Source organism: Castor canadensis, chromosome 1 (assembly GCF_047511655.1).
Source record: "Castor canadensis chromosome 1, mCasCan1.hap1v2, whole genome shotgun sequence".
Taxonomy (NCBI): domain Eukaryota; kingdom Metazoa; phylum Chordata; class Mammalia; order Rodentia; family Castoridae; genus Castor; species Castor canadensis.
This window is the reverse complement of record NC_133386.1, coordinates 141636724-141663677: the sequence shown is the minus strand read 5'-3', so window position 1 is coordinate 141663677 and position 26954 is coordinate 141636724. Positions and strand designations below refer to the sequence as shown.

Sequence of the window (26954 nt, the reverse complement as noted above, 5' to 3'; positions counted from 1 at the left end):
CAGCAGAAGGGTATTTAGGTCACTTAGAGATTTGGGCAATAATCCCTGTGAAATTTACTTTTAATTTGAGGAAAAAAATGTCTTCAGATTCTGCATACACATTTTTCTTTCTACCACTATGAAAATATTTTAAAGTTTTAAAAAATATTTTTAATTGATGCATCATAATTGTACACATTTATGGATTCAACATTACATTTGATATATGTAAACATTGTGAAGTGATCAAATCAGGACACTCAGTGTATCCATTTTTAAGCATTTATCATTTGTTTCTGGTAAGAACATCAAAAATACTCTCTTCTGTCATTTTGAAATATACAATAGAATATTATTGACTATTGTCACCCACTATGACTATCTTTTTACTCATTAATTTATCTCCACTGCCTCCCCATTCCTCTCAGAAGAAATCAATAAATAGTCAGGACTGTTTATTTCCCTCAAATAGTTCATCTAAATTAGATGATTAAAAATTATACTAATACAAAGTGGATACTGCATAATGTATGCAGTCAGACTTTCTCTGATACACTTGGAAATCAGTGAATGTATTAGAAGGTGTGCAAGCAAAACATGGACACCCACTAAAGGAGGTAATTTTAGTAAGCTGTTATTTTGGCAGTGGTCATTGATGACTATGTCATGTTTATTAATCTCTGTACTCATCTTCTACTCATCCTCACCAACATTTTAACTTCCAAGAGGATTTTAACCATTTTTGCACAGACTTTAGTTCTAGACATGCTACTTAGAAAACTTTTGAAGAGGTTGTGCCTCTGTCAATCCAGTGGACTCTCCTATTCTTACTCCATGTAAGGTTTATATCATCCAGTTCTTGTCCTTCAACACAACACTTAGTAAAACACTGAAATGTTTCTGGTGCTCTCCAACATGGTATTTGATTTTCCCCTCAACCTCTGTTTCTTGCAGTGATCATATGTCTGTACTGATCATCGTATTTCATGATGGTCATCTTTAAGTCCTCAGCTCCTTCATTCACATCTTTTCTTCTCTCCTTTTGGTAACCATGATCGTGATGGTCTGTTTGTCTAGTTTCCTTCACACATCTGTATGACCATACTTTCCTTATTCATTTTGTGGTCTACTATATTGCCTACATTGTTGAAACCAAGCAGATGTGGGAGAAAACACTTTGATTTTATTTCAGCACAAAAAGAGTTAGAGAATGCCCATAATATCTATATTTTGCTTTATACTGACACTGTATATGTTAGAAAAATAAATGATAAAATGTATTAACTATACTTTATCTTAACTGCCTTTACAATATCATGACAATAGTCTTTTTAAGCTTTTCATCCTTTTCAATTTATTATGAAATTTACTTCTATGACAATTAAAATTTGGAGTACTGAATATCATATAAAATACTGGTTTATCAAAACAATTTAAAACTGTTTTGTTATATTTATTCATTTGTTCAATACATACTGCTGGGGAGTGTGTATTTTGGAAGTTGACAAAACTATGTTTGTGGGAGTCTCTGTAGGGAATTGCACATAAATACAGGTAAATATCAAGTAAATGTGAAAGAATGAGACAATGAATGCATTAATGACTTAATGGACTGTCTCAGCAATGGCTTTGTTTCTAAAACAAGGTCTCTATGACATTCTTGCTTTGTCTTGTCATGAGATGCCTTGCACCATGTTAGAATGTAACATGTTCAAAAGTTTCTGAAGAGATGCAGGCACCATGCTCTAAGAGACTCTAACCTAAAGATTGGTGAGCTAAATAAGCATCTGTCCTTCGTGAATCACTCAGTCTTGGGTGTTCAAGTAGAGTAACAGAAAATAAATTAAATCAAATAGTAAGGACAGCAAAACAAACAAAAAATTCTATATATTTTCTCAGCTTTGACTGAGATGTAAGGGTTCCAGCTGTGCTTTTGTGACTCCAGATCCTGTCTTTATATTTAATTTCTGGTCTCTGAGAGTACCGTTTCTTTCCTATGTTCTACCAGTTTTGGGCCTCTTCCTACCACCATTAATATCTGGTTTATCACTATTTTATTATTATTGTCTTATCCTACCTTTTTTTCAGATTGTCTCTAACTGATTTGATTCTTGGTTGAAGAAACAACCAACCTTTAAAGATCTAAAGTTGTGAATTTGAGTTTGAGTTGCTAATTTCATTGTAATTAAGTGTTTATGATAAACCCACTATACTGAAATAGGTGGCATGGATTCTGTTTTCTTGATTAGACCGTAAGTATGCCCCCAATGAAGCAATTACTTGCCCATTGTCTCCACATTTTATTAATTTATATAGCAAGTGTTTGTTATCTGTTCCAGATAATATAGATAATTAATGTCAATAAGTGTTTGGTGGGTGATTATTAAAATCTCATAGATAAATGATACAGCAGATGAGTTTATGGATAATTGGTTTGCCAATACACTACAGATATTGATAATTTTGAACCAGAAATTAGCATAAGATTTCAGATATACAACCTAGTCAATATGATACCTTAATTATGGTTCTTTTTCTGTCAAAAATATACTTTAGAGGAAATATGTCACTAGTCTATCTCAAACTTTGGAATTTTATTCCTAATATCATTTTATCTGTCATCTTTCATGATACGATAGTCTTAAAAGATTCATATGGAACATGCTGGCATTGTTATTATATGTATCATATATATCAAAGTTTTTCCAATTATTTTCAAAATAAGTAAGTTTTAGTCTCATTATGTATTCCTATATGAGTATGAATTGTTGATATCATCATTACCTGATATTACTAATCTCAAAAACTCACAAATTTTATTTTTCTGTGGCTTTTTAATTTAGTCAGTTCAAAAATCCTCTTCTCTACCATAAAACACAGACACATGGTCAACAAAATGCTCACTCACATATATTTGAATTAATAGAATAGAAGCACAAAGCCATGTATTTACAATGATACTATGTACAGCATCAAGTCTTCACTGCATATAATTTCATTTAAATTATGTGGATTAAAATCCTAGCCTGGAGAGAGAAATATTTCAGAGAGAAATATTTCAGACAATGGTATAAAAGGAAGATAATTCTCATGCCTTAAAGAGTGGTCAAAGAAAATGGCCACAGGAGCCTTATGTGTCCTAGGGAATGTTTCATGGCAACATTCATGAAACAGACATGATTTTCATGGGGAACCTCCCAAGAATTTAGATACAGGGTGATAAACACACAGGCCACACAAATAAATACCTGCTCCCAGACATAATTTTAGAACAATATCTTTTTTTTATTCATATGTACATACAATATTTAGGTCATTTCTCCCCCCTTCCCCCCCTCCCTTAACCACCCCACCCCCTCACTTCCAGGCAGAAACTATTTTCCCTTATCTCTAATTTTGTTGAAGAGAGAGTATAAGCAATAATAGGAAGGACCAAGGGTTTTTCCTAGTTGAGATAAGGATAGCTATACAGGGAGTTGACTCGCATTGTTTTCCTGTACATGTGTGTTACCTTCTAAATTAATTCTTCTCAAACTAACCTTTTCTCTAGTTCAATACCTTTACCTTTATGCTTCCAAAGGATTGACTTATTATCCATGGTGGGAAAACAGGTAGTTCTGTTTTTTATAATGAAATGACAGAAAGGGGAGATTGTTACATGGCAGCTTTTGTTAAATTGATTGTTAACTGATACACACAATACAAAATTTTTACATTTTTATTGAGTACTGATTTAATTGTTAAATCAGGTTAAACATATCTACCTAAAATAGTTATCATTTGTCTATGACAAAAACTTGCAAAATCTTTTTTTCTAGCATTTAAAAACATACACTACTTTATTGTCATCTGCAGTCATCTACTGTGCAATAGCACATGATAAATTCTTTACTCCCACTGAAGTTTACATTGTATCCCTTTGACCAGACTTCCCTTTCCCTGTCTCCTCCCCAGCCTCTGGTACCCACCATTCTATGCTCAACTTCTGGGAGAGCAACTCTTTAGATTCCACATAAACTGAGATCATGAGATACTTGTCTTTCTGTCCTTGGCTTATTTCATTTAACAAAATCTGCTCAATTTCTATCCATGTTATCATAAATGACAGGATTTACTTCTTTTTAAATGGCTGAATGGTACTCTGTTGTGTTTGTGCCAGTAAATAGTAAATCTTCTCCCTAGATAAGTCTAAAACTGTTTATATGTTTGGATCAAGGCTGGTAGAAAACTACCTTGAAGTCTTTGGTTTAGTATTCCCTTTGTAAAATCTATATTTCCCCCTAATAAAGGTATTAAACAGAAAAAACAGAAGATCAATTGATAGCACTATATTCTGCTACTGTTGCTGGAAGAATTGTTGGAATTTTATTTTTAAATCTGTATAACTTAAATTTCTTTTAATAATTTTTTCATCAGGAAGTCATTAATTCGTGCAGTATAGCATTTCCTAAAAAAATTACAATAATCAATAATTATTAGAAGATTCCTTGTATAAGTCTGTGTTTTAGATTTTGGCTATACACTTTCTTTTTTGTCACTGAAATTAACACTGTCTGCTGACTAATAACTGTTGTTAAAGAAAGTCACTATATTTCCTTAAACATGAAACCTTGCCTAAAAAAAGTGCCAATCATTTACTTAGCATTTCATGAATTTCCTGGAGATGATTTTTTCATCTCTCTTTTTTTTGGTGCATATTAATTGTGTAAAGGATTTTCATTGTAATATTTTCATGCAATCTACTAGAGCTCATCTTATAAAATATAGTTCCAAGGAATTAATAATTACTTTTAATAGAAGTGATTATTATAATTTATAGCTTTCCTGAGATAAGGAAACAACCTTTTGAGACTTATAAAATGCTCCAATTCAATCCATTCAACACATGAAAATAGAGTAAAATTTAAAAATATGAATGTGAGTACATAATTGATCATTCCAAACTTCCTCTCTGTCTCTGTCCCCTGTCTCTCTCTCTCTCTCTCTCTCTCTCTCTCTCTCTCTCTCTGTTTCTCTGCATATATATGTGTGTGTATGTATGTATGTGTACATATATATGTACGGAAAAATAGTACTACTTGCCAATGGTGTGGTTTATTGGTAAAATGCTTGACTACAAAAACAAGGCCCTGATTTCAATCCCCAGCACCATAAAAAAATTAGTACTACTAGCTTTGTGTTATTACTTGGAATTACATAAGAACTTATAATCACTTATCTTCCCAGCATTATTTCATGGTTTCCCTCTACCCAAGCCTTTATCCACATATGAAATTTGTCCTGCAAATTATTTTGTATCCCAAAACTTTCTGTGAGTTTTTTTGCCTCATTTCTTGTACACAAACTATCTCCTTTTCTTATATATTCTTTTCCATTACAAAAGCTAGTGTGGGAACAAATAAACTCAGCTTTAATATCTCCTCCAAGAGTGCTTTCCCAGGAAAGTGATGCTACATGTTATTCGGTAGCATTTCTCCAGTTCTTTGTCTATAAACAGCAGTGGTTTTTGTAGGTACATAATCATTTTAAACACATGCACAACTGTGTGGATGTCAGTTAAAAATAAATTTACAAATGTAACCAAACAAATCTGCAGGGCAAGAAACCACAAATGAACACTTACTTAATATTATATATTTATGATTCTTAAGAAATGGCTTAACTCAAAATGCAGAAGTATTTCAGCCAACACCAAATAGCTAATGCCAGAGGTAGGAATAGAAGAGGTATTTCCTGAAACACTTGTTATATGGTCTCCAGTTTTAAGGGAAGTTGAGGAAGAAAATATATAAGAAAATAGAGCCATGTTTTATCTTTATGACACTGTGATTATATTAGTAAAGAAAAATTCTAATTTAATAAGGGGTATGAGGCTGTTCTCTCTACAAGGATGTGTGCCCTGTATAGAGGACATTGGTGATTTCCTGTTCATCTTTCTCTCAGTTTCCTAAATTGGTAAAGATAGCATGCACTTAGAATAAAAAGTAGGTTCTAGCACTTCCTGTGTATACCAGTAGTCTTTAATCTCACAAACTTGTCTTTCATTGTCCTTTTCTAGCAATTAAAATCTTATTTTATATTGAAAAATGTGAAGTAAAGGTCAGAGACACTATATGTATTTCATGTCTTGGTTAAAATAAGGTTCTACGGGAAGAATAAATCATTGGTATAGGTTCTATACTACGATTTGTTAATAAACAATACTAGTACTTCCTTGTTACATGTTGACTATAGCTACGCAATATGGTTGAGGAGATTTATTTAGTAACTCCCATAAACACATTATGTAGACTTCATGAATAAGGATGGTGGTGATAATGCCCTAATCCAAACTCTCTTACACTAGAGAGAAAAGGCTATGGATCCCAGGATAATAAATTAGACAGCATGTTTTTTTTCAACATCAGTGTCTACCAGCCCTTCCTTCTAACTGACTTCCCTGGACTAGAGGACTCACATCCAGTGATTTCCATTTTGTTCTGTGCCCTCTACATTATTGTTCTTATGGGTAACAGTATCATCATAGTGATTATTTGATGGAACCATCACTTCAAACACCCATGTACCTTTTTCTCTCCATACTGACTGCTAGTGACCTGGGACTCTGAGCTGTCACCCTGCCCATCTTGCTGAAGCTTTTTCAGTTCAATGTTCATGAAATAGATTTTGATGCTTGCCTTACTCAGATGTTCTTCATCCATGTTTTCTCTCTAATGGAATCAAGCACTCTGCTATCCATGGCATTTGACTGTTATGTGGCCATCTCCAACCCACTCAGATATGGTGCTATTTTGACCAATTCAACCATTGCCAAGATATGTGCTGGGCTTTGGCTAAGGGCCATAGCTGTTATCTTCCCAGAACCATTGGTTATTAAGAGAGGAAGGTTTTGTGAAGTCAGTGTGCTCTCCCATTCCTACTGCCTATACCCAGATATCATCACGCTCTCCTGCTCTGACCACCGCATTAATAGCATTTATGGCCTCATCATTGTTCTCATCACCCTTGGAATGGACTCTGTGCTCATCTTGCTGTCTTATTTGAAGATCCTGATCACTGTATTAGGTCTCGCCTCCAGGGTAGAACAACTCAAGGCACTCAATACTTGTGTCTCCCACATCTGTGCTGTGCTGCTTGTCTATGTCCCTATGCTAGGGGTGTCTATTATCCATAGCTTTGGGAAACATGTTCCACCCGCGGTGCATATTGTCATGGGCTATGTATACCTCTTGGTCCCTCCTGTTCTCAACCCTATCATATACTGCATTAAAACCCAGGAGATATGCATGCATATTCTGGGAAATCTAATGAAATGAAAACAGAGAAATTTTAGGATCATTTATTGATTGCTGAGATAATCTCTATGAAATTAACTTCTCATTTGTACAAAAAATGTCATTGAGGTTTTTTGTTTGTTTACTGCCCTTATGGACATGTTTTATCTCTCACTATGTTGGATTTTTTGTTTTCAAAAGTTTTTATTTGGCAATAATGTACATATATATCTATGGTTAAATGTGACATTTGATATATTCATACATTGTTTAGTGGTCTATTGCTGACATTTAGAATATCCATTACCTCATGTATTTATCACTTGTTTCTGCTAAAAATATTTGAAATCTCCTATTTTTAAATATACAATACTGTTAGGTCCCTGGCATTCTTGGGGCAGTCGGAAGGACCCGAGGCTACACCTTGAAACTAGACCCCCCTGATTTATGACAGCTTGTTTCTCCCTGCCTGATTGTTTCTGGGCTTGCAAAACAACTCAGGAACTTCCAGTTATTCAACTAGCCAGACATATGGACCTGTTCCATCTGGTGATCGCAGATAATCAGTGACCAAAGACTCTCTCCCTCCCCCATGGCTTGGCCCCTCCTATAAAGGCCAAGGTGCTTCACTCTGAACCCGAGAGTGACAGCCCCATGTCTGAATTTCTAATAAATCTTTCCTTTCCACACATGGCGTGGTCTTAATTCGGCAGTACCTTACAAATACAATGTTGTTGACTACCGTCACACTAATGTGCAAAAGAACAGCAACTTTTATTATTCATTAATTCACATATGCATACATTGTTTGGGTCATTTCTCCCCCTTGCCCTTCACCCCCACCTTCTCTCCACTACCCTCCCTTGCTTGCAGGCAGAACCTGTTCTGCCCTTATCTCTACTTTTGTTGAAGAGAAGACATAAGTATAATTAGAAAGACAAAGTGTTTTTGCTAGTTGAGTTAAGGATTGCTATACAGAGAGATTCCTAGCATTGCTTTCATGTACAAATGTGTTACAACCCAAGTTGATTCATCTCTACCTGATCTTTACACTGGTTCCTAATCCTCTTCTCCTGTTGACCTCTGTAGCTTTAAGGTTTCTGTATTAGTTCCTCTGGAATGGGGACATCAAACACGATCATGTTTTGGGTTTTCTACCTACCCCCATACCTCCAGTATGTGCTCTCCCCTTGTTATGAGACCCAAGTCCAACAACATTGCTGTATTTGCCATAGATCTAAAGTCTGCATAGAAGGGAAAACATACGATTTTTCTTCTGAGCCCGGCTAACTTCACTCAGAATGATGTTCTCTAGTTCCATCCATTTTCTTGTGAATGATAAAATTTCACTCTTCTTCATGACTGAGTAAAATTCCATTGTGTATAAATACCACATTTTCTTAACCCATTCATCAGTAGTGGGGCATCTTGGCTGTTTCCATAACTTGGCTATTGTGAATAGCACTACAATAAACATGGGTGTGCAGGTGCCTCCGGAGTAACCTGTGTCGCATTCCTTTGGGTATATCCCCAGGAGTGGGATTACTGAATCATATGGTAGATGTATGTTTAGATTTATAAGAAGTCTTCAAATATTTTTCCAGAGCGGTTGCACCAGCTTACATTCCCACCAGCAGTGTATGAGGGTCCGTTTTTCCCCACATCCTCACCAACACTTGTTGGTGGTGTTTTTGATGATGGCTATACTAACAGGGGTGAGGTGGCATCTTAGTGTAGTTTTTGATTTGCACTTCCTTTATGGCTAGAGATGGTGAGCATTTTTTCATAAGAACACCAACTTTTGATCCTCATTGATGTATCACATCCATCTCCAACTTTTTTCCAGAAGAAAGGAAGAATATCTTATAACCATTCATTTCCCTCAAGTAGCTCACTTAATATAGATAATTAATGACTAAAGTAGTATGAGTACTTCTTAATACATATAGCCAGAAAGTCCCTGATTTGCATATCCAGTTATATACTGGATATATCAAAGCTTGTAAAGTCAAAACACAGGCATGTATTAGAAGATGTGCTATAAACTGGCCCCATGTAAATTGACAATTTAAACCCTGATTAACATCTACAAATGCCTCTTCCATGTTTTTTTCAACTATTCATTCTTGAAATTATATTTAATTTTTTCAACTTTTACTTGCATTAATTTACATTTGTATTGACTTGCATGTCCAACTATTCTTTAATATCATAACATTTGTCACCCAAAATCTACAGTTTACACTAGATTTATCTCTTGGAGTTTTGTATTTTACACATTTGGACAAGTGTATATTGACATTTATAGAATGTATCCACAATTATAGCAGGGTAGTTTCACTGCCTTAAAATCCTGTGTGCATTACCTATTCCTCCTTCACTCTTTCCTAACACAGATAGTCACTGATACTTCTACAGTTTCCCTAATTTTTTCTTCTGCAAAATATTATTTGAGAACATGTAGTGTGTAGCCTCTTCAGATTGTCTTTTTTTATTTGCTAATACACATTTAAGATTCCTTCATCTCTGTGAATATATTTGTACTTCACTTCTTTTTAGCACTAAGTAATATTTAACAATCTGAGTGTGCTTCAGGTTACCTATTCATTCACCTACTCAATTATACCTTATCTCCTTCCAAGTTTGACAATTATAAATATAATTACCTTGATAATGGTATTAGGATAATACTACCTTCATAAAATGACAGAGTATTTTCTCCTCTATCCTCTGGAAAAGCACATAGAAACATAGCATCATTTATTCCTTAAATATTTGATAGAATTCACCTGTAAACTCATCTGGGCTAGGTGTTTTATTTTTTGGAATGTTATTGATTCACTTTCTTTAATGCATGTAAGTATGTTTTGATATGCATGTAAACAAAGTATATTGATTCACTTTCTTTAATGCGTGTAAGTATGTTTATTAATATGTGAACATTAACAGATTATATCTTTCAAGCAATTTTCCATTTCATCTTGGTGATCAAAGTTTTGGGAACAGTTACCCATTTGTACATCTTTCTGCTTAACTTGTCCATCATTCCACCATGCTGTCATATTTTTCCATTAAAGTCTGTAGGGTTTTTATAATTTAAAAAATTATCTTTTGATACTTCAGTAGTAGCTGCCATATAGTAGCTTGGTTCAGATGCTAACTCTATATCAAAAACTGTGTTTTTGTCTTTCACTATGTTTTATATTTTTGATAAAGATATAGACGATATACCATGTGTCAAGAAGCTGTGGTAATACTGTGATAATGTGTGGGACAGCAGACATATTCTATTACCCATGATTAAATTCAAGTTTTTGATGAGTTTATGCTTTAGTGAACTGTGAACTTCAGAAGTACTTTCTAACTCTCCCTTCTTAGGAGAAACAAGAAAAACAGAGTGAGCAGGAATCAATCAGTTAGAATCTGATAAAATACTAACAGTTTAGGCTTTTGTAAAACTAGATTACTAAAAAAAGGTCTTGTTAAATAGAGAAGAGTTTTCTGTCATATTTCAAAACGACTGCTTTTCTCCTTTCACTGTGGGAAACACAATGATATTTTCTTTTATAATCACTATAAAACCCTGATCAAGATCCTGGAAATAAAACTCCCAAAAGTTTGGAACCTTTGTGTACCTGGGCCACACTGAAGATTTTGCCTCTTACATGTATCCACACTGAGACTTTAGCAATTCATTGGCATTCAAGTTTTCTTACCCTGGTACAATTTCCCACAGAAGTTTCTGCTTAAGTGGTTTTGCTCCAGCTAGTTATGGGTCTCTGCATTTCCCTGTTTGTCTCTCCAACTCAGAGAATGTAGATTTTCCCTGCAACCTCTCTTTTCTGACAGAATTAAAAAGAGTCACCAATTCTTTGGTTTATTGGGATTGTTACTTCTAAGAATGGAGTGATGACTTCAAGCTAGAAAAGACACCAGAAGTGTGGTAAATTTTTTAAAGAATAATTTTATCTCATTTTTTTAAATTTAAAAATAGAGGGGATGAACCAATTTGGGTTATAGTACATATATACATGGAAATGTCACAATGAAATTCCCTATATACCTATCTTAAACAAATAACAATGTCCTTTTTCAAAAACAAATAACAGGAATGTAAAACAGATCTTGTCTGGGGTTTGGCACCAATAGGAGTGGGGAGCATATAATGAAAGAGTGTAGGATGGTGAATGTAGTGGAAATATTATGTACTCATGTATGAAAATGAAAAAATGAGACATGGTGAAACTATTCCAGGAATGGGGGAGGGTAAAGGAGAATGATGGAGGGAATAAATTCAACTATGATGTATTGTAATTGTCACAATGTGCTTCCAGTACAACAATAATATGATAATTAAAGAAAAATAAGGTACTTCTTATAATAAAAAACACAGAATATACCACATTGCTTTTGTTTGGAATATTGTGAATATGGATTAAGTTTTTCCTTCCTACACTAGATAGATTCTAAATATATAAATAAGACAAAATGATCCTAGCAAGTGCTTATTCCTCAAAAATGCTTTGATTCTTTCATAATTATACCAGATACTCTCTTTTACATTAATTATAACATGGTTTTGTTACAGAATGACCAATTATGAGTAAGTCAGGATTCATCAAGTATTTACTGCAACTAAGAACAAGGGTATTGATGACTAGAAAGTTTACATTAGTAGATAATATAGAAATTTTTTGGCACATTAAAAAGTAAATATACAGTAGTTGCAATTTTGAATCAATTTCAGATGTTTCTTTATAACTACAGTGGAAAGTAGGGAGATGCCTTTGAGAAAATTTAATTGTTTTATTTTCTTTTAAAAGACTAAAATTATAGTATGTTTACACATCAAAAGCAAGAAAGGACCACAGTCAAGGTATGGAAAAGTGTGTCCCTACTTGAGAACAAACATTTTTTAGAAATAAAATGTTTTTAATTTGTTAAACAAATATATTTTAAGCAGGAACTTAGGCCCAGTCCCTGTACTAGCACTCAGTTCTGGTGGTATCCTAGAAATAGTGGCAGTCAACGTCAGTGCAATTGTAATCTAGTGAGAAGTTGTTGTTGCAATGTGTTCTCATGGAAAATTTCACTGAAAAGAACATACATTGTGGACCCAGAATGACCTCTGTTTGAAACTCAGATTGTTGCATCCTGCGTGTTAAAAGTTAGTCTATTTGACCCTCAGTTTTCTAAATGATTAAATGAAGGTATTTTGGGGTGAAGTAAGGGGAAAAAAGAAAAACAACATGCAATACATATGAGAATTTTTAAAAATTCAAAACACACTAAAAAACCATAAGTTCAAGAAAGTAAAATGAAATTACTGGGGAGGTAGAAGAGGAAGAGGAAAGGTGACATAAGACAAATGGTAGAGGGATAAACATGATTAAATTACAATATATGCATGAATGGAAATATCAAAATGAAATCCATTATTTTGTAAAATAAACATAAGCTAAAATAATTGAAAATTTTTAAATTCTTTGAAAAAATTCTATGACAAGTGTTTGCTTCAGTAGTCACTAGGTATGTCCATTGAAGTTTTAATCCATTTTAGAAGTCTCCATGTCTCAGCTATGTTCTTAAATCAAACACCAAAGGTCATGACTTGATGCTTTCTTCATGCAAAATGAATCTGAGTGTCCTCTGACCAGTCTTTATTTACAGTGTGAAGACAGAATGATATTATGGGAAAGAGATATTTTTGTCACTTCAGAATTCTCTCAATCCCATATATGCTCATATATTTAAATTTGCATTTGAAAAGATTTAGAAATGGCAGATTGTTGAGATTTTTTTGCAAGAAAGTTTAAGGATTCCTAGAATATATCCAGACAATATTACAGTATTCCAACCTTATTTACACATTTATTACACATGGCTTTGACCAAGTGTGGTAAAATAATAATAATAATAATATTTAAAAATCAAGAGAAATTTCAAGAACAAAAATTTTAAACCCCCACATGTTCACTATTCAGTTGATGATGCGAAGTATTTCTTCCTAAGTCCCATGTTATTGTCAGTTGTATTTAAATGATAGCATGATCTGCTGAGTGTTTCCCTGCCCTTGATTTTGTGAAAATATGTCTCCCCGGAAGCAAATCATGCCCAAAAAGCAAGATAAAAATTAATGTGCTCAATTTAAGTAATAACGTGAAAATTTTAGATTTGTTGAAAGGCAGCAGGTCTTTGGTAGCGGTTGGACAACATTTTGGAAAAAAATGAATCAAGCACCAGCAGTATAATTCTTAAGTCTATGTGTCCTGAACGTGCACTGTTTTCCTCAATGATGGTCTCCTTGGAGCCACGTACCCATGGATACCTGTGATCTAATGTACATACATGTTCTAAATTATGGATAAAGCCATGTAGCTATGACTTTTAAGTTGAAATAAAAATCCATCCTCACTGAGGATCTACTATATGCAATTGTGTAGCCCAATGTGAACTATTCCTAGAACTCTCATAGTTCTCTGTCAAAAATGACAAATAAGACAAAGGAAGAGGAAACTCCAGAGATTCCTACTCTCTTCAGCAGCTATTAACAAATAATAAAGTTTTCTTTTTTATGACCTTGCCCTGGAAGTATATATATGTTTCATTTTCCAAAGACAAACACATGTTGCTTTGGAGAATAATGCTGGCTCAAATGGAAAAGAATTTCTTTAAAACATTTTAACATTAAGAAAAAAGAATGAGACCAGCCTCATTCCTAAACACTAGCATACACTGAAGCTAGACAGAGTAGATTAAAAGAAGGTGCAAAGATGAAGAAAGATGGGAAACGGCAACAATATTATTTATGAAGAAGCACTATGTATGGATTTGTTAAAATTTGCTCTGTTTGAATAATGATGCCACTCCTCTGAAATTTTTCACACCTTTTTAATGAAAACTATCCAAATTGAAAAAATACAAATTAAGGAAAAACATATCCTGATCATACTTCTGAGGTTGATTCTAGCTTCAAGTTTTTATCTTGCAAAATGTGTGAGTTTAGTTAACTAAGAGAATTTAAAATAATACCCAAAATAAACTGAACGGAACTATTTTAAAAAGCAGTGTCAATAGATCAAATGTAATATGCAAATCTTGTCTTCATCACAGGGTCAAGGAAAGTGACATTTTGAAGAGAAGGAAGTATTTGGAGAGAACCCACTCTTCAATAAAGGATTAGATTTACTGAACATTTGAATGACATTGCAACCAAGATCATATATCACACTAAAAAAATTCAATTGTTCTCAAGCAGGAATTTTTATGAACAACAAAATAAGATGTGGCAACATTGATCATGAAAACGCTGGTATCATTGAATTGCATTTGAACATTTAATTTTCGGACCGTATTCTATTGCCTAACATGCAAGCAAGTGAGTATATCTGTTTTGATAGTTGTTGCATTGCTATAATCTACTTAATATGAAAGTTATTTAAATTTCTTGCATAAAAAGTGAATGATAACAACAAATGACCAATATACACGATTCAATAAAAAAGATGATCAGGTGTCACTTATTTACAAAAAACAAATATGTATAATTCCAAAGATCTTACTGAATAAATTCAAGGATTTCCAAGGTTATGATATTTGACAGATGACACACGTATTATTGTAAGGTTTATGAAAATTATTTATTCATGGTGACAATAATTTTTCTATGTTTAATTATATTATGCTTTTATAATTTCTTTGAATTTGAAAAATAGCAATAACATGAGCTCATATGCTATAAGAACTAATGTATAAGGCAAAAGATGCAAAAAACAACTAAAATGATATAGCATTATAAATTCAGTGAGAGGCACGTATCTTAGGATTTCATTTAAACATAATTGCATTGCTGGATTTTCTTGTTGGAAACTGACTAGATCCTTTTTAATAAAGTTAACAAAATAACATGTTCAGAATTAACCTAGAAGGTAACACCCACGCACAGGAAATCAATGTGAGTCAATGCCCTGTATAGCTATCCTTATCTCAACCAGCAAAACCTCTTGATCCTTCCTATTATTGCTTATACTCTCTCTACAACAAAATTAGAGATAAGGGCAAAATAGTTTCTGCTGGGTATTGAGGGGGGGAGCGGGAGGGGGTGGAGTGGGTGGTAAGGGAGGGGGTGGGGGCAGGGGGGAGAAATAAACCAAGCCTTGTATGCACATATGAATAATAAAAGAAAAATGAAAAAAAAAAAAAAAAAACATGTTCTTTTTCTAAATTGAGGTCACATTTATGTGGTCACATGATATTGAAGGACCTTCCTCTTAATTTTATATTACCTGGACTAAGGTAATAGCTTAGTGACAGTACACTTTCCTAGTATCTGCAAGGCCCTGTGTTTTATCCCTAGCATCACACACACACAAAAGGAATAAGAAGCTAGATCTAAAGAAGAAACTGGACATGAAAATAAATGGAGGACTATTTGGGGAGCACCAGCAGGAGGTGGTAGTAGGGAAAAGAGAAGGGAAGAAAATACAATCAAAGTACATTATATGTATTTATGAAAAATGTCATAATTAAACCTGTCTTTTAAATTTCAAGAAAAATAAGAAAAGAGGGTGGAGAGAAGGAGGATATAAAAGATTACTAGAGGAGTTAAATATGATCATACGAATTATATGCATACATGGAAATATCACAATGACCTCCCACAATGTGCAATTAATGCATATTAGAGATGTGGACAAAAGAAAGCTAAAAAAGGGTATGTAGTTTAATATAGCATGTCATCTTTTATTGGCAAAGTCAGCATCTGTTAAAAGGAATGCAATAATAAGATGAATAGCGGACTAGTAGAATGGTTCAAATGGTAGAGAGCTGCCTAACAAGCATGAACCCCTGAACTCAAACCTCAGTACTGCCAAAAAAACAGTAAGCAGTAATTTAATTTACAGTATAGATATTCTTAGAGTCTAAAATTCTGTACTAAATATCAATGACTGTACCTGAGAAAATGCATTTCATCTAAGAAAGCATCATCTTTCCTGTCAATGCCACCAACTCCATCTTCTATACCTTCCTTGTCACAGGAATCCCTAGGCGAGAGGCTGTGCACAGCTAAAACCCCATACTCTAATGTTTCTAATTACCTTGGTGGCCAACCTGATCATCGTGACAGTTATGTGGAGGAAACAGACTCCAAGTGCCTATGTACCTCTTCCTGGTCACGCTAACTGCCTCTGATCTGAGCCTGTCCCTCCTCACTTTTCCTGCCATGCTGAGGATCTCCTGGCTGGATATTAAAGAGCTGACCTTCTCTAATTACCTCAACTGTGTGTTCTTCATTCAAACATTCTAGGATTTTGATTCAGCCTTCATTCTGACAATGGTCTTTGGCTCCTGTGCGGTCATTTCTCAATTATTACACTCTTTTTCTATCCTCACCAATATTGTGATTGCCAGGATAAGTTTGGCTATTGTCATGGAACCTTAGCTGCATATGTATATTATTCTACACATGTATGTATATATTTTCTTATGAAACCTATTATTACCTCATTATATATGTATATACACATATATTATTATGAGGTAGTTTACTGAACTAAAAATAAAGTGATTTCAACCTAACATTTCATTTCAGCAACATGCAAGTCAAAATTTAAACTTGAAATTATTTCTTTCTTATGATTAGTTTTATCTTATAAGATTAAGTTTATTAATAAATTTAAACTTAATAAAGATATTTTTCTCCATGAGATAATATTTGCTGTCATCCTTATTTAGCTATAAATATGTCCATAAATATCCAGTTGTCTAGTAAGTCAAGGTGCAATCATATGAAAATAGTTTAAAGTTCTAAATATGAACACAGTCCATGACTTAGAATGTTCCTCTGATGTTAAAGTACAATGATAAGATGCATGAATTGACAGAATGGAAAATAATTTGACTGCCTCCTGGTGGCTTCCTACCTGCACGTCACCATTTCTTAATATAACTCCTTTTTCTTAGTTTTTACTTAATTATTCTATAAACCTAACACTGTTCAATAAAGTAAAATATATTACTCTTTTTAATAAAACGCTGCATTTGAAAAAGTGGGAGTTCTACCAAAAAACCCAATACACTTTTCTCTCAGTTAAACCTCAAAACTTTACACTAAAAGTCACTTGATAATTTATTAAAATAAGTTAAATAGTCTTGAGTTGTCATAGGAGATGTTCATACCCCAGAAGAGCAAGGCAATAGGAAACCTCCTATGTGCAGACATATTTCTTAGAGACTCAGTCTCAGATGGGATTGGTACAGTTAGAAATTAGAAAATATCATTTCACAAGTGTGAAAGACTGGTTGAGTCAGCTAATCCAAACACTAACTGTAGGACCTCAACTGTAAAAGAAGTCACTAATCACATAAAATTCTCAAAAGACTTCTTAACCAGAGGTCAATCCCTGGATTGTTTTCTAATACAGATGACTATATATGCATATCTCCTCTGAGTTCTACAAACAGGGCATGACTGCTTCAATTAAGGCTCATGAATATCCAAGTAGAATGTACTAAGAAGAAATTCAAGATCTATGTTGCTGTATTCCTTACAATTTAGAACAGCCGTGCATCTGAAAGGTAAATTAGACGTTTCAGTAGTGAAAACTGTAGGTCTATAGTTAACATCTCTTGATTTGAAAACACATTTTGCATTCTGTGAGATGATGTTTGGAAGTTAATCCTTCAGAGTCTGAGTTATTAACCTGTAAAATTGGGATAATAACAACAACAATCTAATATGTAATTATGGTCTTAAATAAGATTATACATGTAAAAGTCTAAGAGCATCTTTTAAGAAAAGGCTTATTAAGTTGTAATCATTGGTAAATATTTCCAATTATTATTATTACCCAATATTTCTGCTATATTGCCAATTCCTCTGCTGATATATGATTTATTTTCTAATTCAATATGCTTATATTTAAATATCTAGTATTTTCTGTCTGATTGCAAAGCCAGACACTGCTGAGAGATAATCAGATAATGAAGCACATTTTCAGACTCAAGTGGCTAATAAAATTTTCATTATGCCCTTATATTTTTAACCATAGTTTCTCAAATAAAGCTCTGTCTTGGAATATTCATAAAAAGCTACTTCATCTATGCTATGTGTTTACCTTTGGACCAGAAAGTAAGAGAGAAAGAGAGAGAGAGAGAAAGAGAGAGAGAGAGAGAGAGAGAGAGAGGAGAATGAAGAGAAAAGTGTGAAATAGGATAAAAAGTATGTGTTGATGATGTGATGATGTGCCTTACTTGTTTTTAAAGAAAAGTAAAGGTTGGTATTTTCTGAAAATAAGAATTTCAATTAATGTAGAGGATGAGTGCAGAGTATTTTCTATCCACTTGGTGATGTGATATTCCCAACATGGAAAGTGGAGCCTGTGCAGATCTCTGATTATGCAGTTATTCTTAGATGGATAGCATTTATTATCTATAACTGAAACTTCCTAAGAGTTGCTATTAAAATATGTTGATAAATGTATACATTTCCTTTGCTAAAACTGGTGTTTTGACTACCAACTCGACCAGTTGAATTAATTCTTTATAGGACTAGAAAGTGAATTATTTTATATTTGAAGCATTTTATAGAAAGAATATATTTACTTAAAAATATAATTTGGTTTTCTAAAAATAAGAACCACTGCCCTAAAGCACTAGTAAAATTTGATCTAGTTCTCTTAGTAGATCTAAAACTGGCAATCACTCCCTTCTGTGGAAAACTCTTTAAATGCAAGGCACTGAATAATCATGGGTCTTGACAACGTTCAGTGATTTTCTGGTTCTGAATGAGGATACACTGCACTCCGAATTTTTATTTGTCTTCTTGACTCTATGTCATGGTCCTTGAAAGACAGTGCTTGTTAGGGTATGAGTAACATAACTTTTGCACAGTACTTTTTCATGTTAATAAAATTGTCTTCAAGGATTATCTTCAGAGATTTAGGTGAGAGACAAAGGAGTGGATTTTTATTCTCTTTGTGGTAGAAAAATTAGACAACCAGAGCAAATTTCACAACATCAGATTGAGAAAAAAAATTGAAATCTTCATGCTGTTACTATTATGTGTCACATTACTATGCAGCACTTTGCTAATTTATCCACAGAAAAATGAAATTTTCCTACAGTTTTAAATTAAATTAAGTATTATAAGGAGAAAAGAAAGGAAAGATACACTTTTTTAGTTATTATTGATTTTCCATTTATAAAAGGCAAAATATGTACATACAGAACAGTTAAATGTTCACAAGACACATACATAAATAATTTTGATGGAACAATTGGCATCACATAAAATAAAGGACCTAATTTTTAATTTTTCTGATTCACCCTTTTTCAAAGAAAAGTGAGCCTTAGAACAGGGGAGAGATTTTCCAAATCATTCAGTTATTTCCTAACTTATCTCAGACCATGTTATTCATGGTACTATGCAATCCCGCTTCATCATGCCCAAAGTACTGGTTATGACCTGTGTAGTATCAAGGAATTTTATACCATTGTTTATTATTTATTTTTTATCTATTTTTCATGTAATAGACTTTAGTTATCTCTGTGTTGTAACGCACTCAACTCTACAACTACTCAACTCACTTCCTTTCTGTTAACTGGTTTTCCGGGATTAGAAGACGTGCAAATTTGGATCTCCATTCCTTTCAGTTTCATGTACCTCTTGGCCTCTGATAGGCAATGGCCTTGTTATGGCGGTAGTGGCCTGGGACAGGAGTCTCCATGAACCCATGTTAGCACTCGGTGATGTCCTCCTTTGTACTGTCACCGTACCCAAAATGCTTATCATCTTTTGGCGGCGTCCTTACCTATCAGTGTTTCCTGCCTGCCTCACACAGATGTTTTTTGTTCACACTCTGTTCCTGTCAGAATCTGCAGTTCTTCTGGCCATGGCTTCTGACCGGCCACAGGAGTGGCTATCTGTGTACCACTCCTCTATGCAGCCCTGTTCACAGGCTCTCTCACTGGCAAGGCTGGTCTGGCTCTCGTGGTTCGGAGTGTGACTGTTTTCACCCCTAGGGTTCTCCTCATTCTCCAGCTACACTTCTGCCAGAGCAACATCATCCATCACAACTACTGTGAGAATATGGGCATTGCCCAGTTGGCTTGCAATAGTATTGCCCTTAATAGTATTTATGCTCACTGCTGCCCTACTCACCACAGGCCTGGACTTTGTCCTCATTTCCCTCTCCTACTGGCTGATCTTGAGAACAGTCTTGCAACTACCATCAAGAGAGGCCTGGGCAAAGGCCTTTGGAACCTGTGGAGCTCATATATGTGTCATCTTGTTATTCTATACTCTGGCTTTCTTTTCCTTCTTTACCCATCGCTTTGGCCACCATGTACCCAGACATGTCCTTATTCTACTGGCAAACCTCTATTTACTGCTGCCACCTACCATGGACCTCATTGTTTATGGAATAAAGACCAAAAAGATAAGGGTGCGAGTACTAGGTTTCCTTGGCCATCCTAAGTGATCCAAGGGTAATGAAGCAATGAGGAATGCAGGAATCCAGGATGAATGACCAGACTTAAACATCAAGAAGTCTGAATCAAATGTGGACAGATCTTTCCCCAAAACACCTATCAAATAAAAAATTGAATAAAATTCAACTGAATTTAAAAATGAATAAAACCATGTAATAAAACACTCATATTTCCAAATCCTCTATCCTTAAAATGGAATAAACAGGAAGCTGATAAGGAATTTAGATACCATCAAGGGGCAAATCAATATACTAAGGTAATCAATGGAATGTCAGTCATTTTTGCAAAACACAAGTCCTCTTCTGTGTCAGTTTTCTGAAGGCAGGATAAAATGAAACTTCCATGAAGCCAAGGATCACTTCTGACCCCAGTCTCACTATTACATCAACAAGACCCAGAATACACAAGTAATTTAATAAATAATTGTTGACTAGATAAGCACCTTAATTAATCAAATAATAAACACTGATGATTTCCCTGACACATCATTTATATATAGGACCTTACATAAAATGCTTCTTTTTGTTTTTTCTCAAAAACCTTTCTTTTAATTTTCAGAAAATATATATTTCTTATGTATTTAATATATTAGTGTAATAAAGATTCTTTTGATTTCACATGCTAAAAATTCACTTTGGTTATATTACGTAAATAAAAAAGCAGGCTATTTCATGAAAACATCCAGAGTTAACATCATGGTATCTCAGGATAAAAGGAGTAACTAAAACTCAGGAAGGAAAAAAGCCACGCTGTTATAGCAACCCCAACTTCAGGAGAACATCACTGGAGTCAGTGACAGCAATCTATCTTGGGGCAGTGACAGTTACAATAGATGGATTGGTTCAGATTGCTATCCTAAATTAATCCTTAATATCCTTAGCATTCAGATTTAATATGGATGAAGTCATGTTATGTTATGATTATTCTCATGGGAATATTCACTGAATTCATTTGGCTCTTCTTTGTTTATTTGTTTTTCAAAACAGCAACTTGCCATTTATTTGGGTTCAAAAAGGACAAATGTTTTGCCTAGAGAATTTCATAAGAAAAAAAGATATATATAGCTGGGCACTGGTAGCTCATGCCTGTAAATCCTACCTACTCAGGAGGTAGATATCAGGAAAGTCACAGTTCCAAGCCAGCCAGGGCAAACAGATTGCAAGAACCTATTTCAAAATACCCCATGCAACAAAGAGCTGGCAGAGTATCTCAAGTGGTATAACACCTGTGTAGCAAGTGTGAGGCCAAACTTCAAACACCAGTACTGCCAAAAAAATGGCCATCATATCTCTATGTTGCCTAGGTGAACTTGATCTCATGATCCTCTTTCCTTAGCCTCCCAACTGCTGGAATTTACAGGTATGCACCACCACACCAGGCTTTTTGGCTCTTTTATATAAGTACATGCAGTTTTCCTAGCTTACTTCCTTCCACACCCAGCATTCTTGCTGATTGCATTTGATAGCACCTGGGGCATATTTTTTCATCTACAAGTCTATCTGCCATAGTTATTCACTGTAAAATATAAACCTCCACTGTGAAATAAGAGCTAAAATGCTTCCCTGACATGTAGACAATAAAATGTATATCATGAACATATTAAAAATATACACCTAGTCTCTTATTTGAATTAATTGTATTGAGTGTTTTGAAAAAAGTGTATTGGTATCATTTCCACTTACAAATGTATATGGCTATTTCTAGAGTTTGTGTATAAGCAGGAGATCAGTCATAATTCTTCTTAAAATTGTTTATATTGTTTAAGTTATTAGGTTGAATGACTGAGCAGTTAAGTAGGAAAATGAAGTGATTTGCAACAATGTTTTATATAGGAAAAAATTACCAAACACTTAAATGGTGAAATGAATAAATAAAGACCATCCATTTATTTATTACTCATCCATCTAATCACTCATCTCTTCAAAGTATTCAGGTAAGAAGTGTCTTAATTTTGAGCCTATATGTTTTCAAAATGTTTTGTTCAGATATATTTTATGAATATAATTAATTATAACAATAAATTATAAGAACTTGCAGAGTAGATGATAATTTATAAATTCAGAAGTTTTTTAATTGATGTATATGTCAATTGATATATGTAAAGTAGTTTTACTGTCACATAAATTTAAAAATCTGGACTCCTGTAGTTTAAAAGTATTTCTATTACTAAGGAAATCTATAAAAAACTTTTTTATTGTTTGGAGCACAATCAATAAAAATGTGTGTTGAACATCTATAGATTTAAAATATACTCTGCAATATCTTCTTTTAAAGATGTATAAGTTAAATGCTACCTTATACAATATATAACTGATGGTAATGTTAGTATTCATAAAATGATGTTTTTAAGTCAATTTTATTCTAATTATGTATTACATGAAGAATATCTAACTTTGATGTTCACATTTCTTACATTATTTTCAGTTGATAGTACTTTGTCCAAGTCGAATGTGCTAAAGGAGGAGGGTGAAATAAGAAGTAGATTCAAGAAAGCATAACAAGTATTGAGAACATATACAATTGGCAGAAATTCCAGGGACACCTCATCTGCCTGAAATTTGATCCTAATTCTAAATTTGTGTTCTCTCTTTAATTGTGACCTCATGACAACTCCAGGATTATATATCCAAACAAGTCACTCATTATTCTGTGACTGAATTATGTATCATTTGTACATTTGGTAATTGATGAGAGCTACTTTTACACTAATAAATTTTAATTCTTGCAGATCCTGCATAATAGCAGTGAGAATAACATATAAGAAAACATGTTACCGATTATTGAGATCCACACAAGGAATAGAAGCCATAAAGCATTCTAAACACTTCTTTTCATCATTGATCTGGTTTTCTTTTCCTTTGAGTCAGTATAAATATGCAAACTGAGAAAACTCAACTAAATTTGAAACTGCTATTATACAACTTTATGCACAATTATGTACTAGATTATGAGATATGAGAAAAGATGGTTTTGTACAGTGGTAAGCTGTAGATAAAAATTATCTAGAACTTTATGTTTAGTTTGGTTTTGTTTTTGCAGTACTGCAGTTTGAACTCGGGCTTTCTTACACCTTGAGCCACTTTACCAGCCCTTTTTCATTTTGTTTTGTTTTGTTTTTGTTTGTTTTAAATTTTTCTATGCTTATTTGTTTCTTTATACTAATTAGCATTCTTAGGGAATACCCCCTATATATATATGAGTAAGAACTTTGTTCTTGGTCCATTTATTTATTTTATTTTATTTTTCCTTTATTCTTGTGCTGGGTGGGGTACATTGCAGCATTTACAAAGATTGTTACAATGTATCAACTGTATCATACTTGAATTCACCCCCTCTACAGCTCCCATTTATCTCTCCATTCCCCCCATTTATGGAGTAGTTTCAATAGGTGTCATTTTTGCATTTACATGCATATATACACATTTTTGCACAATATTCACCCTCCTACTCCTGTCCCCCACAATCTCCCCTCTCCCAGTGGTGCCAACCCTCCCCTCTGGGCAGGACCTGTTCTGCCTTCCTGTTCTCTGGTTTTGCAGAAGAAAAAAGAAAGAAAGAAAACCATGGCTTTTTTTGCTTGTTTGAGATAAAGGAAGTTTTACAAGGAGTTTCCTTGTGGTATTTCCATTCATATATGTGTTATACCCCCAATTGGTTTATCTCATATAATTATCTACATTCTATACCTTAGTCCCTTTCTTATGATGGTTTCAGCCAGTTTAAAATTTCCATATACAAGAATATATATATTCTTGTATAGAGAGTATATCACCCATATTCAAGTTTTTAATTTCCTTCTTTTACCCGACTCCTCCCATGCGTGACTTCTCCTTAATGTGACCAGTATTTGATAATATTGCTGTATTTGTATTGGGTCTATATTCCACATATGAGAGAGAACATGCAACTTTCGGCCTTCTGAGTCTGGTTACCTTCACGTAAGACGATGTTCTGCAGTTCCAACCATTTACCTGCAAATGACAAAATTTCATTCTTCTTTGAGGCTGAGTAAAAGTTCATTATGTATAAATATCACATTTTTCTAATCCATTTTTCAGTGGTGGGGCATCTTGGCTGTGTCCATAGCTTGGCTATTGTGAATTTAACATCCATTTTTTGTGATGAGTTTTTCAAGCTAGAGTCTTGTGAACTCTTTGCCCAGGCTGGCTTCGAATCATGATCCTCCTGATCGCTGTCTCCTAAGTAGCTAGGATTACAGGCATGAGCCACAGGTGCCCAGCAAACTTCATGTTTCTTGCTGCCACAAACTTATAAGTAATTATATCTCACTGACCTATATTTTTATATTTAAACCTGTTCTTTACCCCCAAATTATTATTAAAACACAAGTTAAATCAATGGTTTACAATTAGTTCACCTGGTAATATCTGAGAGTTTCAAAAATTACTGTCTCCTACTACTGTAAAGTTAAGATTCTTTCCAAATTTTAAGTGTAGAGATTGGCCCTTTCTATTCCTAAGAAAATCAAATCCCTCCAGATAAGAAAGCTCAATTTTAAAAGGTGACACTTGTGCACCATGATGTTTGACAACTTTTTCAACCACAATATGTTTTTATATCAAGATGACATTTTAGCATCTATAAGGAAGGTAGATTAGAAGATACATAATTTTATGTAATGTAAAAATCCTATGGCAGATATTATAAAATATTAAAAAGTAAATTAATATGGGTTTTATAAAATCACAGAAAACTTCATGGAAAAGTATAACTATAAAGATTAATATGAAAAATGAGAAAAATAGAAATAGATAATTTATAAAATGCTCCTCTGCAATACATTCATAGTTAAAGGGGTTAATGAAGTATGTGGTAAAACAGACTTTCTAGTCCCCAGGAGCACCAATACTCTGTTTCAGAGTCTCTTCATGATGTCTGTTGTCTCTATTTCTGCATCTTGACTAGTCTTTTGTTTACAACTCTGGTTTCAACATAGCTAGATCAGAAAATTCACTGTGGGTTTATAATATTGGCACTGATGCCATCATTGCCTGAAGACATGCCTACTTCATAGTGGAACTGATTTTTTTGGGTGGAAATCAGGTGGAGGACTCCTTGACAGATGTTTGTTCTTCACACTATAGATGATTGGGTTTGAGCACTGGTGAAATCATTAAGTAGATATGAGCCATGAATATGTGAACAAAGGGAGATGAGTGCCTGGCAAAACAATGGACAACAGATAACTCTATCATAGGCACATAAAGAATGAGCACAGCACAGATGTGGGATACACATGTGTTAAGTACCTTAAGCTCCCCCTCATGGGATGCAATTCTTAACACTGAGTGAAGGATGAAAACATAAGATACTAAAATGCCCACAGAGTCCACACCCCACAGAAGAGTAATCACAACCATTCCATATATAACGTTAAACTTGGTGTCAGCACAGGCAAGGCGGATCATGTCCTGATGCAGACAGTAGGAATGAGAAAGAACATGGGAATGGCAGAAAGAAAAGAAGGTCAGACGAACTAGAAGTGGAATTAATGGAATCCAATTCCAATCTTGGCAATAAGTTTTGGGGTGAGAATGGTAGCATAATGGAGAGGGTGGCAAATAGCCACATACCTGTCAAGGGCCATGCCAAGAGCACTGATGATTCAGTGAAAGAGAAAGTGTGAATCAAAAACATTTGGACCACACAGACACTGAACTGGATCTCCCTGGAAATGGACCACAACACCCTGAAAAGTGATATCATTGGTGTCAGAGACATTGCCAAGTCAGTGAGAGAGAGCATGGCCAGGAAGTAGTACATGGGCTCATGGAACCTGGGATCTGTCCAGACAATGTGCAGGATGGAGCAATTGCCTGTTATTCCAACAATATAGAGAACAGAAAATGGGATGGAAATCCAGTGGTGAAATTCTTCATAGCCAGGGATGCCTGTAAGATAGAATGTGGAGGACAGGGTATTGCTAGAGTTTGAGGTTGCCATAGGGCTGACTGTTAAACCACAATCAAATTCCACAGTTGTTCTCCAATGAAGAAGGCATTGATAAAACCAGAATCTGTGTCACGAAAAGAAAAAGAACAATAAAGAAAAGGAAACAAAATTCACTACTTACTTCTAATCATTCCCTAATCCATCCTCACATTTGTGCCTCACCTTCTCCTTTTCATTGCTGATTATTACCAGATAAAAAAAAATATTTACTTTCTAACAATTATGGCCTTCACTTCT

The 26954-nt window shown here is 34.2% G+C and overlaps 2 pseudogenes; one reads left to right on the top strand and one right to left on the bottom strand.

The window, feature by feature from the left end:
* Positions 1-6716: 6716 nt before the first annotated feature.
* LOC141424797 (olfactory receptor 52Z1P-like) lies at positions 6717-20734 on the top strand (annotated as a pseudogene).
* A 5039-nt stretch (positions 20735-25773) lies between these two features.
* LOC109680897 (olfactory receptor 51L1-like) lies at positions 25774-26708 on the bottom strand (annotated as a pseudogene).
* Positions 26709-26954: the final 246 nt, after the last annotated feature.